At 41.4% G+C, this 19907-nt stretch overlaps 1 pseudogene; it reads right to left on the reverse strand.

Moving 5' to 3' along the window:
• The window catches only part of LOC123129581 (transcription factor BHLH6-like), a 97430-nt pseudogene extending 84963 nt beyond the window's left edge, over nt 1-12467 (reverse strand).
• Nucleotides 12468-19907: the final 7440 nt, after the last annotated feature.

Consider the following 19907-nt stretch of genomic DNA (forward strand, 5'->3'; position numbering starts at 1 on the left):
TTGAGATGATTATGATGTGGTATGATGGGGTGGTATCCTCTTTTGAATGATTTAAGTGACTTGACTTGGCACATGTTCACGCATGTAGTTGAAACAAATCAACATAGCCTTCACGATATTTATGTTCATGGTGGATTATATCCTACTCATGCTTGCATCCAATGTTTATTAATTTTAATGCATGTACATGGCTGTTGTCGCTCTCTAGTTGGTCGCTTCCTAGTCTTTTGCCAGCCTTCATCTGTACTAAGCGGGAATACTGCTTGTGCATCCAATCCCTTAAACCCCAAAGTTATTCCAGATGAGTCCACTATACCTTCCTATATGCGGTATCTACCTGCCGTTCCAAGTAAATTTGTATGTGCCAAACTCTAAACCTTCAAATTAACATTCTGTTTTGTATGCTCGAATAGCTCATGTATCAACAAAGGTTGTCCTTATCTTCCGTGTTAGGCGGGTTATTCTCAAGAGGAGTGGACTCCGCTCCTCACTCACGAGAAAATGGCTGGTCACCGGGATGCCCAGTCCCATGCTTTATGCAAACTAAATCAAAATTAATTGCAAACAAAACTCCCCCAGGGACCTGATGTATGTTGGAGGCACTCGTTGTTTCGAGCAAGCCATGGATTGATGCTTGTTAGTGGAGGGGGAGTATAAACTTTACCATTCTGTTTGGGAACCGCCTATAATGTGTTTAGCATGGAAGATATCGCTATCTCTTAGTTGTTACGTTGACAATGAAAGTATACCGCTCAAAATACAATTTATCTCTATTGCAAAACTGAGCTCTGGCACCTCTACAAATCCCTGCTTCCCTCTGCGAAGGGCCTATCCATTTACTTTTATGCTGAGTCGTCACCCTCTTATTAAAAAGCACTAGCTGGAGAGCACAGCCGTCATTTGCATTCATCACTGTTAATTTATATTGGGTATGACTATGATTGGATCTCTTTTACCATGAATTACAATGTCTAGTCAGTCCTTGATCTTGAAAGGTGCTCTGCATTTATGTTTTGCGGACTCAGAAAGGGCTAGCGAGATACCATCTTGTTATATCATATTATGATTGTTTTGAGAAAGTGTTGTCATCCGAGATTTATTATTATGACTTGCTAGTTGATTATGCTATTGATATGAGTAATTGTGAGACCTGAGAATTATTGCAAATATGGTTAGTTATGATCTATGCTGAAAACTTGAATGCTAGCTTGACATAGTTACAACAACAAAAGCAAATAGATTTTGTGAAAGTTTTTCTTTTTTTTCTTTCAGTTTGTCAACTGAATTGCTTGAGGACGAGCAAGGGTTTAAGCTTGGGGGAGTTGATACGTCTCTGTCGTATCTACTTTTCCAAACATTTTTGCCCTTGTTTTGGACTCTAACTTGTATGATTTGAATGGAACTAACCCGGACTGACAATGTTTTCAGCAGAATTACCATGGTGTTGTTTTATGTGCAGAAAACAAATATTCTCGGAATGACCTGAAACTCCATGGAACATCTTAGAAAAAACAATAAAAAATCATCGCCAAAGATGAACACCAGGGGGCCCACACCCTTCTCACGAGGGTGGGGGGCGCGCCCCCTACCTCGTGGGCCCCCTGTTGCGTCTCCGACTCCAACTCCACCTCCATATATTGAGTTTCGATGAGAAAAAAAATCAGGGAGAAGAAATCATCGCGTTTTACGATACGGAGCCGCCGCCAAGCCCTAAAACCTCTCGGGAGGGCTGATCTGGAGTCCGTTCGGGGCTCCGGAGAGGGGGATTCGTCGCCGTTGTCATCATCAACCATCCTCCATCACCAATTCCATGATGCTCACCGCCGTGCGTGAGTAATTGCATCGTAGGCTTGCTGGATAGTGATGGGTTGGATGAGATTTATCATGTAATCGAGTTAGTTTTGTTAGGGTTCGATCCCTAGTATCCATTATGTTCTGAGATTGATGTTGCTATGACTTTGCTATGCTTAATGCTTGTCACTAGGGCCCGAGTGCCATGATTTCAGATCTGAACCTATTATGTTTTCATGAATATATGTGAGTTCTTGATCATATCTTGCAAGTCTATAGTCACCTACTATGTGTTATGATCCGGCAACCCCGAAGTGACAATAATCGGGACCACTCCCGGTGATGACCATAGTTTGAGGAGTTCATGTATTCACTATGTGCTAATGCTTTGTTCTGATTCTCTATTAAAAGGAGGCATTAATATCCCTTAGTTTCCAATAGGACCACGCTGCCATGGGACGGTAGGACAAAAGATGTCATGCAAGTTCTTTTCCATAAGCACGTATGACTATATACGGAATACATGCCTACATTACATTGATGAATTGGAGCTAGTTTTGTGTCACCCTATGTTATGACTATTACATGATGAACCGCATCCGGCATAATTATCCATCACTGATCCGGTGCCTATGAGTTTTCCATATACTGGTTTACGCTTATTTACTTTTCCGCTGCTACTGTTACAATCACTACAAAATACCAAAAACATTACTTTTGCTGTCTCTACTTTTGTTGCCGCTACTACCACTATCATATTACTTTGCTACTAAACACTTTGCTGCAGATACTAAGTTTCCAGGTGTGGTTGAATTGACAACTCAGCTGCTAATACTTGAGAATATTCTTTGGCTCCCCTTGTGTCGAATCAATAAATTTGGGTTGAATACTCTACCCTTGAAAGCTGTTGCGATCCCCTATACTTGTGGGTTATTAGAGCACGAGACAACCGAAGCAACGCCAAGACTAGAGACACAAAGAGCAAGAGGGCGAGGTGGACTCCCCCGGCAAAACCCTTGCCGGGGTAGCCTCCGCAACCCTGATACGTCTCCAACGTATCTATAATTTTTGATTGCTCCATGCTATATTATCTACTGTTTTGGACATTATTGGGCTTTATTATCCACTTCTATATTATTTTTGGGACTAACCTATTAACCAGAGGCCCAGCCCAGAATTGCTGTTTTTGCCTGTTTTAGGGTTTCGAAGAACAGGAATATCAAACGGAGTCCAAACGGAATGAAACCTTCGGGAACGTGATTTTCTCAACGAGTAAGACCCAGGAGACTTGGACCCTACGTCAAGGCACGAAAGAGGAGGCCATGAGGTAGGGGGGCGCCTGCCTACCCCAGGCGCGCCCTCCACCCTCGTGGGCCCCATATTGCTACACCGACGTACTCCTTCCTCCTATATATATGCACGTACCCCCAAACGATCAAATACGGAGCCAAAACCCTAATTCCACTGCCGTAACTTTCTGTATCCACGAGATCCCATATTGGGGCCTGTTCCAGAGCTCCGCCAGAGGGGGCATCGATCATGGAGGGCTTCTACATCAGCACCATAGCCTCTCTGATGAAGTGTGAGTAGTTTACCTCAGACCTACGGGCCCATAGTTAGTAGCTAGATGGCTTCTTCTCTCTTTTTGGATCTCAATACAATGTTCTCCCCCTCTCTTGTGGAGATCTATTCAATGTAATCTTCTTTTTGCGGTGTGTTTGTTGAGACCATTGAATTGTGGGTTTATGGTCAAGTCTATCTATGAATAATATTTGAATCTTCTCTGAATTCTTTTATGTATGATTGGTTATCTTTGCAAGTCTCTTTGAATTATCAGTTTGGTTTGGCCTACTAGATTGATCTTTCTTGCAATGGGAGAAGTGCTTAGCTTTGGGTTCAATCTTGCGGTGTCCTTTCCTGGTGACAGTAAGGGCAACAAGGCACGTATTGTATTGTTGCCATCGAGGATAACAAGATGGGGTTTTCTTCATATTGCATGAGTCTATCCCTCTACATCATGTCATCTTGCTTAAGGCGTTACTCTATTTTTAACTTAATACTCTAGATGCATGTTGGATAGCGGTCGATGAGTGGAGTAATAGTAGTAGATGCAGGCAGGAGTCAGTCTACTTGTCTCGGACGTGATGCCTATATACATGATCATACCTAGATATTCTCATAACTATGCTCAATTCTGTCAATTGCTCAACAGTAATTTGTTCACCCATCGTAGAATACTTATGCTCTCGAGAGAAGCCACTAGTGATACCTATGGCCCCCGGGTCTATCTTTATCATACTGATCTCCTATTACTTAGTTATTTCCTTTGCTATTTACTTTGCCTTTATTTTAATTTGCATCTTTATCACAAAAATACCAAAAATATTATCTTTATCATATCTATCATATCTCACTCTCGTAAGTGGCCTTATAGGGATTGACAACCCCTATTTGCGTTGGTTGCGAGGATTTATTTGTTTTGTGCAAGTACGAGGGACTCACGCGTAGCCTCCTACTGGATTGATACCTTGGTTCTCAAAAACCGAGGGAAATACTTACACTACTTTGCTGCATCATCCCCTCCTCTTTGGGGAAAACCAACGCAGTGCTCAAGAGGTAGCAAGAAGGATTTCTGGCGCCGTTGCCGAGGAGGTCTTTGCAAAAATCAACATACCAAGTACCCATCACATACCCTTATCTCCCGCATTACATTATTTGCCATTTGCCTCTCGTTTTCCTCCCCCCACATCACCCTTGCCGTTTTATTCGCCCTCTCTCTCTATCCTCCCTCTCTTTCTCTATTTTCCTCTTTTTGCCCGCTTTGTTTGCTTGTGTCTTAGTTTGCTTGCTTGTCGCGATGGCTCAAGATAATACTAAATTGTGTGACTTCACCAATACCAACAACAATGATTTTATTAGCACTCCGATTGCTCCTCTTACCGATGCTGAATCTTGTGAAATTAATACTGCTTTGCTGAATCTTGTCATGAAAGATCCGTTTCCGGCCTTCCTAGTGAAGATTCCGCTACCCATCTAAATAGCTTCGTTGATTTGTGTGACATGCAAAAGAAGAAAGATGTGGATAATGATATTGTTAAATTGAAGCTATTTCCTTTTTCGCTTAGAGATCATGCTAAAGCTTGGTTTTCGTCTTTGCCTAAAAATAGTATTGATTCATGGAACAAGTACAAAGATGCTTTTATCTCTAAGTATTTTCCTCCCGCTAAGATCAACTCTCTTAGAAACGATATTATGAACTTTAAGCAACATGATCATGAACATGTCACAAGCATGCGATAGAAGAAATTAATGTTTTGAGTGGAAAGATGGATGAACTTATGAAATTATTTGCTAATAAGAGTGTTTCTTCTGATCGTAATGATATGCCCTTGTCTACTTTGATTGAAAATAATAATGAATCTATGGATGTGAATTTTGTTGGTAGGAACAATTTTGGTAACAACACGTATAGAGGAAATTTTAATCCTAGGACTTATACTAGTAATCCCTCTAATAATTATGGTAATTCCTACAACAATTCTTATGGAAATTATAATAAGATGCCCTCTGATTTTGAATCTAATATTAAAGAATTTATTACTTCGCAAAAGAATTTTAATGCTATGATTGAAGAAAAATTGCTTAAGATTGATGATTTGGCTAGGAACATTGATAGAATTGCTCTTGATGTTCATTCTTTGAAACTTAGATCTATTCCACCTAAGCATGATATCAATGAGTCTCTCAAAGCCATGAGAATTTCCATTGATGAGTGCAAAGAAAGAACCGCCAGGATGCGTGCTAAGAAAGATGCCTTTATAAGAGCGTGTTCTTCTAGTTGCTATGAAAATAATGATGAAGATCTAAAAGTTATTGATGTGTCCCCTATTAAATCTTTGTTTTGCAATATGAATCTTGATAATGATGGGACTGAATATGATCCACCTTTACCTAGAAGGCGTTCTAAGAATTCGGAATTTGTTGATCTTGATGCTAAAATTGATAAAAGTGGGATTGAAGAAATTAAAACTCTAGATGTTGCTAAACCCACTATTATGGATTTCAAGGAATTTAACTATGAAAATTGCTCTTTGATTTATTGTATTTCCTTTTTGCAATCTGTGCTAAATTCTCCTCATGCTTATAGTCAAAATAAAGCGTTTACTAAACATATCATTGATGCCTTGATGCAATCTTACGAAGAAAAACTTGAATTGGAAGTTTCTATCCCTAGAAAACTTTATGATGAGTGGGAACCAACTATTAAAATTAAAATTAAATATCGTGAATGTTATGCTTTATGTGATTTGGGTGCTAGTGTTTCCACGATTCCAAAGACTTTGTGTGATTTGTTGGGTTTCTGTGATTTTGATGATTGCTCTCTAAACTTGCACCTTGCGGATTCCACTATTAAGAAACCTATGGGAAGAATTAATGATGTTCTTATTGTTGAAAATAGGAATTATGTGCCCGTAGATTTTATTATTCTTGACATAGATTGCAATCCTTCATGTCCTATTATTCTTGGTAGACCTTTCCTTAGAACGATTGGTGCAATTATTGATATGAAGGAAGGAAATATTAGATTCCAATTTCCATTAAGGAAAGGCATGGAACACTTTCCTAGAAAGAAAATTAAATTACCTTATGAATCTATTATGAGAGCCACTTATGGATTGCCTAACAAAGATGGCAATACCTAGATCTATTCTTGCTTGTTATGCCTAGCTAGGGGCGTTAAACGATAGCGCTTGTTGGGAGGCAACCCAATTTTATTTTTATTCCTTGCCTTTTGCTCCTGTTTAGTAATAAATAATTTATCTAGCCTCTGTTTTGGTTGTGTTTTTTGTGTTTAATTAGTGTTTTTGCCAAGTAGAACCGTTGGGAAGACTTGGGGAAAGTCTTGTTGAACTTGCTGTAAAAAACAGAAACTTTAGCGCTCAGGAGAACTGCTGCCATTTTTATTTGGAAAGTGCTATTTAGTTAATTATTTTTGAAGATGATTAATAGATAAATCCCTCATGTCCAGAAATTTATTTTAGAATTTTTGGGGTTCCAGATCTTGCGCTAGCTTCAGATTACTACAGACTGTTCTTTTTTTGACAGATTCTGTTTTTCGTGTGTTGTTTGCTTATTTTGATGAATCTATGGCTAGTAAAATAGTTTATAAACCATAGAGAAGTTGGAATACAGTAGGTATAACACCAATATAAATAAAGAATGAGTTAATTACAGTACCTTGAAGTGGTCTTTTATTTCTTTCGCTAACGGAGCTCACGAGATTTTCTACTTTAAGTTTTGTGTTGTGAAGTTTTCAAGTTTTGGGTAAAGATTTGATGGATTATGGAACAAGGAGTGGCAAGAGCCTAAGCTTGGGGATAACCATGACACCCCCAAGATAATCTAAGGACACCTAAAGGCCAAAGCTTGGGTATGCCCCGGAAGGCATCCCCTCTTTCATCTACTTCCATCGGTAACTTTACTTGGAGCTATATTTTTATTCGCCACATGATATGTGTTTTGCTTGGAGCGTCTTGTATTATTTGAGTCTTTGCTTGTTTAACACAATCATCCTTGCTGTACACACCTTTTGAGAGAGCCATATATGATTTGGAATTTGTTAGAATACTCTTTGTGCTTCGCTTATATCTTTTGAGTTATATAATTTTGCTCTAGTACTTCACTTATATCTTTTAGAGCACGGTGGTGGATTTGTTTTATAGAGACTATTGATCTCTCATGCTTCACTTAGATTATTTTGAGAGTATTTAATAGCATGGTAATTTGCTTAAAAAAATAATATGCTTGGTACACAAGATTAATAATAAAACTTTCTTATGGGTGTGTTGAATACTATGATAAGTTTGATGCTTGATAATTGTTTTGAGATATGAAGATGGTGATATTAAAGTTGTGCTAGTTGAGTAGTTGTGAATTTGAGAAATACTTGTGTTGAAGCTTGTGATTCCCGTAGCATGCACGTATGGTGAACCCCGTTATGTGATGAAGTCGAAGCATGATTTATTTATTGATTGTCTTCCTTATGAGTGGTGGTTGGGGACGAGCGATGGCCTTTTCCTACCAATCTATCCCCATAGGAGCATGCGCGTAATACTTTGCTTTGATAACTTGTAGATTTTTGCAATAAGTATATGAGTTCTTTATGACCAATGTTGAGTCCATGGATTATACGCACTTTTCTCACCCTTCCACCTTTGCTAGCCTCTCTAATACCGCGCACCTTTTCACCGGTATCATACAACCACCATATACCTTCCTCAAAACAGCCACCATACCTACCTATTATGGAATTTCCATAGCCATTCCGAGATATATTGCCATGCAACTCTCCACCATTCCGTTTATTATGACACACTCCATCATTGTCATATTGCTTAGCATGATCATGTAGTCGGCATCGTATTTGTGGCAAAGGCATCGTTCATAATTCTTTCATACATGTCACTCATGAGTCATTGCATATCCCGGTACACCGCTGGAGGCATTCATATAGAGTCATATTTTGTTCTATATCGAGTTGTAATTGTTGAGTTGTAAGAAAAATAAAAATTCATAGTAGAGAGTCTCTCATGTTATCACTTTCATATACTAGTGGAACTTTTCATTGTAGAACTTGGCTTGTATATTCCAATGATGGGCTTCCTCAAATGCCCTAGGTCGTCATGAGCAAGCAAGTTGGATGCACACCCACTTAGTTTCTTTTTCTGAGCTTTCATATACTTATAGCTCTAGTGCATCCGTTGCATGGCAATCCCTACTCACTCACATTGATATCTATTGATGGGCATCTCCATAGCCCGTTGATACGCCTAGTTGATGTGAGACTATTTTCTCCCTTTTTGTCTTCTCCACAACCACCATTCTATTCCACTTATAGTGCTATGTCCATGGCTCACACTCATGTATTGCATGAAAATTGAAAAAGTTTTGAGAATGTCAAAAGTATGAAACAATTGCTTGGCGTGTCATCGGGGTTGTGCATGATTTAAATATTTTGTGTGGTGAAGATAGAGCATAGCCAGACTATATGATTTTGTAGGGATAACTTTCTTTAGCCATGTTATTTTGAGAAGACATAATTGCTTAGCAAGTATGCTTGAAGTATTATTATTTTTATGTCAATATGAACTTTTGTCTTGAGTCTTTTGGATCTGAATATTCATAACACAATTAAGAAGAATTACATTAAAATTATGCCAAGTAGCACTCTGCATCAAAAATTCCATTTTATCATTTACCTACTCGAGGACGAGCAGGAATTAAGCTTGGGGATGCTTGATACGTCTCCAACGTACCTATAATTTTTGATTGCTCCATGCTATATTATCTACTATTTTGGACATTATTGAGTTTCTTATCCACTTTTATATTATTTTTGGGACTAACCTATTAACCGGAGGCCCAGCCCAGAATTGTTGTTTTTTTCCTGTTTTAGGGTTTCAAAGAAAAGGAATATCAAACGGAGTCCAAACGGAATGAAACCTTCGGGAACGTGATTTTCTCAACGAATAAGACCCAGGAGACTTGGACCCTACATCAAGGCACGAAAGAGGAGGCCACGAGGTAGGGGGGCGCGCCTGCCTACCCCAGGCCCGCCCTCCACCCTCGTGGGCCCCTTGTTGCTCCACCGACATACTCCTTCCTCCTATATATATCCACGTACCCCCAAACGATCAAATACGGAGCCAAAACCCAAATTCCACCGCCGTAACTTTCTGTATCCATGAGATCCCATCTTGGGGCCTGTTCCGGAGCTCCGCCGGAGGGGGCATCGATCACGGAGGGCTTCTACATCAACACCATAGCCTCTCTGATGAAGTGTGAGTAGTTTACCTCAGACCTACGGGTCCATAGTTAGTAGCTAGATGGCTTCTTCTCCCTTTTTGGATCTCAATACAATGTTCTCCCCCTCTCTTGTGGAGATCTATTCGATGTAATCTTCTTTTTGTGATGTGTTTGTTGAGACCGATGAATTGTGGGTTTATGATCAAGTCTATCTATGAATAATATTTGAATCTCCTCTGAATTCTTTTATGTATGATTGGTTATCTTTGCAAGTCTCTTTGAATTATCAGTTTGGTTTGGCCTACTAGATTGATCTTTCTTACAATGGGAGAAGTGCTTAGCTTTGGGTTCAATCTTGCGGTGTCCTTTCCCGGTGACGGTAAGCGCAGCAAGGCACGTATTGTATTGTTGGCATCAAGGATAACAAGATGGGGTTTTCTTCATATTGCATGAGTCTATCCCTCTACATCATGTCATCTTGCTTAAGGCGTTACTTTGTTTTTAACTTAATACTCTAGATGCATGCTGGATAGCAGTCTATGAGTGGAGTAATAGTAGTAGATGCAGGCAGGAGTCGGTCTACTTGTCTCGGACGTGATGCCTATATACATGATCATACCTAGATATTCTCATAACTATGCTCAATTCTGTCAACTGCTCAACAGTAATTTGTTCACCCACCGTAGAATACTTATGCTCTCGAGAGAAGCCACTAGTGAAACCTATGGCCCCCGGGTCTATCTTTATCATACTGATCTCCTATTACTTAGTTATTTCCTTTGCTATTTACTTTACCTTTATTTTACTTTGCATCTTTATCACAAAAATACCAAAAATATTATCTTTATCATATCTATCAGATCTCACTCTCATAAGTGGCCTTATAGGGATTGACAACCCTTATTTGCGTTGGTTGCGAGGATTTATTTGTTGTGTGCAGGTACGAGGGACTCACGCGTAGCCTCCTACTGGATTGATACCTTGGTTCTCAAAAACTGAGGGAAATACTTACGCTACTTTGTTGCATCACCCCTTCCTCTTCGGGGAAAACCAACGCAGTGCTCAAGAGGTAGCAAACCCCGACAAGAGCCTTGCCGGGGCAACTTGCCCAATGCCAGCAGAACGCGCCGCCCTTGAGCCAAGGGGTTCCAACGCCATCACCCACATTGGAACCAAGGCTTGGGAGGCACCTCCAGGGTGGCATGCAGATCTTTGTGGAGATCATAAATACACAAGATCAGATGAGGACCATAAGACGACGATCCTTGGCAAGATTCTTGCCAAGGAAATCCATGAGACCCCCGGCAAGATCCTTGCCGGGGACAACCGCGGTGCCATGGCAAGACCCTTGGCGGGCCCCCGGCAAGACCCTTGCCGAGGACATCTGCGGGGCCGCAGCCAGGCCCACAACAGCCAAGACTCCATCGCCGCTCCCATGTAGCTGCTAGCTCAACCAGCTGGGCAGGCATCTGCGTGGCAGCATGCGGCCTCCACACCGACTCAGCAAGCACCTATGTGGTGGCATGCAGATCTTTGTGAAGACTTCGCCACCACGCCAGCCCTGCAGCCAGCCAACGTGGCGCTACAATGCCTCGTCAGCTCGGACGCGTGTTGGAGCCAGGCGAGGAGGCGATAGCTGGGACGAGCTTCCTTGCCGTCCCCGATAAAGCAAGAGGGGCATGTCGGTAGCACATTACATGTGTTTGTCCGACGGTGAAAGAGGATACACTCAGCCACTATACACCTTTCCACCTCCTGTGTGCCACTGTGGCGACCCCTTTTTGGCTATAAAAGGAGGCCTGAGGTGTACTGGAGGGGGATTCAAATCTTTGGAACTAGAGACACACCGTAGCTAGTTCAAGGACTGGAGAACACTCAAATATACATAAAAGGAGGACTAGGGTATTACGCGTCTCCGCGGACCGAACCTAGGCAAACGATCCTTGTGCTGACCGCCAGACCCGCTCTTTGCACAACCCCGTGCCCGCCAACCGTAGAAGGGATCCAGTGATTCCATAGGTGTCATTCCCACCGACATCTTTGGCGCGCCAAGTAGGGGGCGCAGTTGTGGAAATCTGGTCTGGTTGAAGCAACGGCTTCGTCATGGTCGTCACTCCAAGGAAGAAGATGACCGAACAAGTGGCGTCCTCGGTGGATGCACTGAACACTCATGCAGTGGCAGAAATGCAAGTCATGCAAAACTTTGAGAAATTCCTTTTTATATATAAGGTTATCGTCCTCGATGATCTCGCCATGTGTATGGAAAACCTGCACGCAATGGGGCCCTGCCACTATTGGCAACACCCTCGTTCTGTTTTGAGTCCGCTCAACAGTTCGAGCGGCTGCGTCCAGAACGGCAAGGTGACCTTCTGTGATTGGCAATGCTCTCGTTCTGTCTCGAGTCCGCTTGACAGTTTGAGCGGTCGCGTTAAGAGTAGTGAGGTGGTTTGCCTGGCAGCAAGCACACCCGGCAGGCCATTGGGGATCCGTCCTCAAGGCGTCGCGGCCTGGGTTTCCGTGCTAGCAAGCCTACCCGATTAACGTAGGGTGGACATACAAAGGGAGATCAAACGGGAAAATAACATGCATCGTTTCAAAAGCACTCTAGAGTTATATTACATCAGTTGTTGTTGCGGTTCTAACTAAAGATAAAAAATGTCTTGGTCGTGAACCTGCAGCGGCGATAAGAAATGGGTTGCCTAGTCCCGACGCTGGCCTTCTATCCTCCGAACTCCATCGATGCGGCTGATGACGGGCTTGATAGGCTCCTCGAGCGTCACGAGGTCCACGTGCTCCGGCAAGCTCTCCAGCGCAGCGTCGAAGTCGAGGCCGGGGTTGAAGTATGCCACCTTGGTGAGGACTTTGGTCATTGCACCCCGGCAAAGCCTCCGGGCCTCATCGGCCAGAGAGGCCGCCCTGTTGGAGCGGAGCTGCTCCAGGGCCCCGAGAACACCCTCGAAGAACAGGGTCAGCCTGGCATTAGGACTCACGTTCGGCTCCGGGACGTACCTCACGTTTGGCATCCCCATGGTAGCGAGCTGCGTTGTGATTCTGCCAGCGACGCCGGCAAGGCGGTTGATCCAGAGGTTCTTGCCCTTCACAAAATCCTCGTGGTTGGTGGCTTCGTTCTTCCGCAGCTGCCTCTCCTTCTCCAGATTCTTGGTCAGGGTCTCCTCCCAGGCCCCAACCTCCGAGAACGTCCCCTAAAGACCCTCCAGCTTCAACTTCAGGTCTTGGATGGAGTCGTTGGCCTTGGAGAGTAGCTCAGCCTTGCCGAGGATTGTGGTCTGCGCATCAGCCAAAGCGCCTTTGGACGCGTCCCTCTCCCTCGTCAGCTCCAGGATCTGCTTCTTCAGCCCATCCCGCTCCACCTCCAGCTCGTTCACCTTGCTGGCATGGACCTGGGCCTAAGCATTGAGTGCCTCTTTGTGCCTCTGCTCTAGTTCCTGGGTCTGCTGCACGACAAGCTTCTTGATATCTTCGTCCTTGCCACAGAGTGTCGCAGCGAGTTTCTTGCTACCTCTTGAGCACTGCATTGGTTTTTCCTTGAAGAGGAAAGGGTGATGCAGTAAAGCAGCATAAGTATTTCCTCATTTTTTGAGAACCAAGGTATCAATCCAGTAGGAGACCACACGCGAGTCACCTCGTACCTACACAAACAAATAAGAACCTCGCAACGCGATAAAGGGGTTGTCAATCCCTTCACGGCCACTTACAAGAGTGAGATCTGATAGAGATAATAATAATAATAATAAGATAAATATTTTTGGTATTTTTATGATATAGATTGAAAGTAAATATTGCAAAATAAAGTAGATTGGAAACTTGTATGATGGAGAGTAGACCCGGGGGCCATAGGTTTCACTTGTGGCTTCTCTCAAGATAGCATAAGTATTACGGTGGGTGAACAAATTACTGTCGAGCAATTGATAGAAAAGCGAATAATTATGAGAATATCTTGGTATGAGCATGTATATAGGCATAACGTCCGTGACAAGTAGACCGACTCCTGCCTACATCTACTACTATTACTCCACACATTGACCGCTATCCAGCATACATCTAGAGTATTAAGTTCATAAGAACAGAGTAACGCCTTAAGTAAGATGACATGATGTAGAGGGATAAACTCATGCAATATGATATAAACCCCATCTTTTTATCCTCGATGGCAACAATACAACACGTGTCGTTTCCCTTTCTGTCACTGGGATCGAGCACCGCAAGATTGAACCCAAAGCTAAGCACTTATCCCATTGCAAGAAAGATCAATCTAGTAGGACAAACCAAACTGATAATTCGAAGGGACTTGCAAAGATAAACCAATCATACATAAAAGAATTCGGAGAAGATTCAAATATTGTTCATAGATAAACTTGATCATAAACCCACAATTCATCGGATCTCGACAAACACACCGCAAAAGAAGATTACATCGAATAGATCTCCAAGAGAATTGAGGAGAACTTTGTATTGAGATCCAAAGAGAGAGAAGAAGCCATCTAGCGACTAGCTATGGACCCGAAGGTCTGAAGTAAACTACGCACACATCATCGGAGGGGCCATGGAGTTGATGTAGAGGTCCTCCATGATCAATGCCCCCTCCGATGGAGCTTCGGAAAAGGCCCCAAGATGGGATCTCTTGGGTACAGAAGGTTGCGGTGGTGGAAATAGGATTTTGTGGTGCTCCTGGATGTTTGCGGGGTATATGGATATATATAGGAGGAAGAAGTAGGTCGGTGGAGCAACGTGGGGCCCACGAGGGTGGAGGGCACGCCTAGGGGGGTGGGTGCGCCCCCCTGCCTCATGGCCTCCTCGATTATTTCTTGACATCCACTCCAAGTCCCCTGGATCATGTTTGTTCCAAAAATAACGCTCCCGAAGGTATCATTCTGTTTGGACTCTGTTTGATATTCCTTTTCGGGGAAACACTAAAATAGGCAAAAAACAGCAATTTGGGCTGGGCCTTCGGTTAATAGGTTAGTCCCAAAAATAATATAAAAGTGTAAAATAAAGCCCATTAACATCCAAAACAGATAATATAATAGCATGGAACAATCAAAATTATAGATACATTGGAGACGTATCAAGCATCCCCAAGCTTAATTCCTGCTCGTCCTCGAGTAGGTAGATGATAAAAACAGAATTTTTGATATGGAATGCTTCCTAACATATTTCTCAATGTAATTTTTCTTTATTGTGGCATGAATGTTCAGATCCAAAAGATTCAAGATAAAAGTTTAATATTGACATAGAAATAATAATACTTAAAGCATACTAACTAAGCAATCATATCTTCTCAAAATAACATGGCCAAAGAAAGTTATCCCTACAAAATCATATAGTCTGGCTATGCTCTATCTTCATCACACAAAATAATAAATCATGCACAACCCCGATGACAAGCCAAGCAAGTGTTTCATACTTTTGATGTTCTCAAACTTTTTCAATCTTTACGCAATATATGAGCGTGAGCCATGGAATAGCACTATGGTGTACTAGAATGGTGGTTGTGGAGAAGACAAAAAAGGAGAAGATAGTCTCACATCAACTAGGCGTATCAATGGGCTATGGAGATGCCCATCAATAGATATCAATGTGAGTGAGTAGGGATTGCCAAGCAACAGATGCACTAGAGCTATAAGTGTATGAAAGCTGGACCAAAGAAACTAAGTGGGTGTGCATCCAACTTGCTTGCTCACGAAGACCTAAGGCAATTTGAGGAAGCCCATCATTGGAATATACAAGCCAAGTTCTATAATGTAAAATTCCCACTAGTTTATGAAAGTGACAACATAAGAGACTCTCGATCATGAAGATCATGGTGCTACTTTGAAGCATAGTGTGGAAAAGGATAGTAACATTGTCCCTTCTCTCTTTTTCTCTCATTTTTTTATTTGGGCCTTCTTTCTTTTTTTCTTTTTGGCCTCTTTTCTTTTTTTCCTTTTTTTTATTTTTCGTCTAGAGTCTCATCCTGACTTGTGTGGGAATCATAGTCTCCATCATCCTTTCCTCACTGGTACAATGCTCTAATAATGATGATCATCACACTTCTTTTTACTTACAACTCAAGAATTACAACTCAATACTTAGAACAAAATATGACTCTATGTGAATGCCTCCGGCAGTGTACCGTGATATGCAATGAATCAAGAGTGACATGTATGCAAAATTATGAACGGTGGCTTTGCCACAAATACGATGTCAACTACATGATCATGCATGGAAATATGGCAATGATGAAGCGTGTCACAACAAACGAAACGGTGGAAAGTTGCATGCCAATATATCTCGGAATGGCTATGGAAATGCCATACTAGGTAGGTATGGTGGCTGTTTTGAGGAAGGTATATGGTGGGTTTATGGTACCGGCGAAAGTTGCACGGTACTAGAGAGGCTAGCAAATGTGGAAGGGTGAGGGTGCGTATAATCCATGGACCCAACATTAGTCATAAAGAACTCACATACTTATTGCAAAAATCTATTAGTTATCGAAACGAAGTACTATGCGCATGCTCCTAGGGGGATAGATTGGTAGGAAAATACCATCGCTCATCCCCGACCGCCACTCATAAGGAAGGCAATCAATAAATAAATCATGCTCCGACTTCATCACATAACGGTTCACCATACGTGCATGCTACGGGAATCACAAACTTCAACACAAGTATTTCTCAAATTCACAACTAGTCAACTAGCATGACTCTAATATCACCATCTCCATATCTCAAAACAATTATCAAGTATCAAACTTCTCATAGTATTCAATGCACTTATATGAAAGTTTTTATTCTGCCTAAAGCAAATTGCCATGTTGTTCTAAAGGACTCTCAAAATAATATAAGTGAAGCACATAAAGTATTCTAATAAATTCCAATCCATGTGTGTCTCTCTCAAAAGGTGTGTACAGCAAGGATGATTGTGGTAAACTAAAAATCAAAGACTCAAATCATACAAGACGCTCCAAGCAAAACATATATCATGTGGTGAATAAAAATATAGCTCCAAGTAAAGTTACCGATGAGCGAAGACAAAAGAGGGGATGCCTTCCGGGGCATCCCCAAGCCTAGGCTTTTTGGTGTCCTTGGATTTTACCTTGGGGTGCCTTGGGCATCCCCAAGCTTAGGCTCTTGCCACTCCTTGTTCCATAATCCATCAAATCTTTACCCAAAACTTGAAAACTTCACAACACAAAACGTAACAGAAAATCTCATGAGCTCCGTTAGTGAAAGAAAACAAAGCACCACTTCAAGGTACTGTAATGAACTCATTATTTATTTATATTGGTGTTAAACCTACTGTATTACAATTTCTCTATGGTTTATAAAATCTTTTACTAGCCATAGATTCATCAAAATAAGCAAACAACACACGAAAAACAGAATCTATCAAAAACAGAACAGTCTGTAGTAATCTGTAAGTAACGCAAACTTCTGGAACCCCAAAAATTCTAAAATAAATGGCTGGACGTGAGGAATTTATCTATTAATCATGTGAAAAAATAATTAACTAAATAGCACTCTCCAATAAAAAATGGAAGCAATTCTCTTGAGCGCTAAAGTTTCTGTTTTTTACAGCAAGATCAAAAAGACTTTCTCCAAGTCTTCCCAACGGTTCTACTTGGCACAAACACTAATTAAACACAAATACACAACCAAAACAGGGGCTAGATAAATTATTTATTGAATAACAGCAAGGCAAAATATTGGGTTGTCTCCCAACAAGCGCTTTTCTTTAAAGCCTTTTAGCTAGGCAAAAGATTTCAACGATGCTCACATGAAAGACAAGAATTGAAGCACAAAGAGAGCATCATAAAACATGTGAAAAACACATCTAAGTATAACATACATCATATGCATAGGCATGTTATATGCAAACAAATTATCAAGGCAAGAAAAAACTAGCATATGCAAGGAAGCAGAAAGAAACAATAGCAATCTCAACATAACGAGAGGTAATTTAGTAACATGAAAATTTCCACAACCATATTTTCCTCTCTCATAATAATGACATGTAGGATCATAGCAAATTCAACAATATAGCTATCACAAAACATATTATTAATACGATCCACATGTATGCAAAGTTCACACTCTTCCAAAATAGTGGGATTAACATTAACTAAAGTCATTACCTCTCCAAACCCACTTTTATCAAAAACTTCATAAGATTGAACATTCTCCAAATATGTGGGATCTAAAGTTGACACTCTTCCAAACCCACCTTCAATATTGTTGCAAACATTATAATCAATCTCATATTCATCATGGGGTTTAAATAAATTTTCTAGATCATAAGAAGAATCACCCCAATCATGATAATTGCAACAAGTAGTAGACATAGCAAAACTAGCATCCCCAAGCTTAGGGTTTTGCAAATTATAAGCACACTTGATATTAATAGAATTTATACTATCATCATTGCAATCATGCTTTCTATTCAAAGATCCATCGTGAATCACTCCATAAAGTACTTCATCACAATTTTTAGATTCACGAATTTTAAGCAAAACTTCATAAAGATAATCTAGTGCACAAAACTCACTACAATTGGTTCATCATAATTGGATGTCTTGAAAAGATTAGCAAGCGGATGAGGATCCATAGATCTTAGGTTCTCTGTTTAGCAATAAATAAACAACTATTCCAACCAAACGAGCAAACGAGCCAAGTAATACATCAAAGCAAATGGAAAGACGAACAGAAGAAGGGCGAATAAAATGGCAAGGGTGAAGTGGGGGAGAGGAAAACGAGAGGAAAATGGCAAATAATGTAATGCAAAGGATAAGAGTTGTGATGGGTACTTGGTATGCCTTGACTTTGCGTAGATCTCCCCGGCAACGGCGCCAGAAATCCTTCTTGCTACCTCTTGAGCACTGCGTTGGTTTTCCCTCGAAGAGGAAAGGGTGTTGCAGTAAAGCAGCGTAAGTATTTCCCTCAGTTTTTGACAACCAAGGTATCAATCCAGTAGGAGACCACGTGCGAGTCACCTCGTACCTACACAAACAAATAAGAACCTCGCAACCAACGCGGTAAAGGGGTTGTCAATCCCTTCACGACCACTTGCAAGAGTGAGATCTGATAGAGATAATAATAATAACAAGATAAATATTTTTGGTATTTTTATGATATAGATTGAAAGTAAAGATTGCAAAATAAAGTAGATTGGAAACTTGTATGATGGATAATAGACCTTGGGGCCATAGGTTTAACTAGTGGCTTCCATCAAGATAGCATAAGTATTACGGTGGGTGAACAAATTACTGTTGAGCAATTGATAGAAAAGCGAATAATTATGAGAATATCTAGGTAGGATCATGTATATAGGCATCACGTCCGTGACAAATAGACCGACTCCTGCCTGCATCTACTACTATTACTCCACACATCGACCGCTATCCAACATGCATCTAGAGTATTAAGTTCATAAGAACAGAGTAACGCCTTAAGCAAGATGATATGATGTAGAGGGATAAACTCATGCAATATGATATAAACCCCATCTTTTTATCCTCGATGGCAACAATATAATACGTGTCGTTTCCCTTTCTGTCACTGGGATCGAGCACCTCAAGATTCAACCCAAAGCTAAGCACTTCTCCCATTGCAAGAAAGATCAATCTAGTAGGCCAAACCAAACTGATAATTCGAAGAGACTTGCAAAGATAAACCAATCATACATAAAAGAATTCAGAGAAGATTCAAATATTGTTCATAGATAAACTTGATCATAAACCCACAATTCATCGAATCTCTACAAACACACCGTAAAAGAAGATTACATCGAATAGATCTCCAAGAGAATCGAGGAGAACTTTGTATTGAGATCCAAAGAGAGAGAAGAAGACATCTAGCTACTAGCTATGGACCCGAAGGTCTGAAGTAAACTACTCACACATCATAGGAGGGGCCATGGAGTTGATGTAGAGGCCCTCCGTGATCAATGCCCCCTTCGGCGGAGCTCCAGAAAAGGCCCCAAGGGATCTCTTGGGTACAAAAGGTTGTGGTGGTGGAAAGAGGGTTTCGTGGTGCTCCTGGATGTTTGCGGGGTATATGGATATATATAGGAGGAAGAAGTAGGTCGGTGGAGCAACGAGGGGCCCACGAGGGTGGAGCACACGCCAAGGGGGGTGGGCACGCCCCCTGCCTCATGGCCTCCTCGATTGTTTCTTGACGTCCACTCCAAGTCCCCTGGATCACGTTTGTTCCAAAAATAACGCTCCCGAAGGTTTCATTCCGTTTGGACTCCATTTGATATTCCTTTTTGGTAAAACTCTAAAATAGGCAAAAAAACAGCAATTTGGGCTGGGC

The sequence above is a fragment of the Triticum aestivum genome, chromosome 6A (genome assembly GCF_018294505.1).
Source record: "Triticum aestivum cultivar Chinese Spring chromosome 6A, IWGSC CS RefSeq v2.1, whole genome shotgun sequence".
In the NCBI taxonomy this organism is placed as follows: domain Eukaryota; kingdom Viridiplantae; phylum Streptophyta; class Magnoliopsida; order Poales; family Poaceae; genus Triticum; species Triticum aestivum.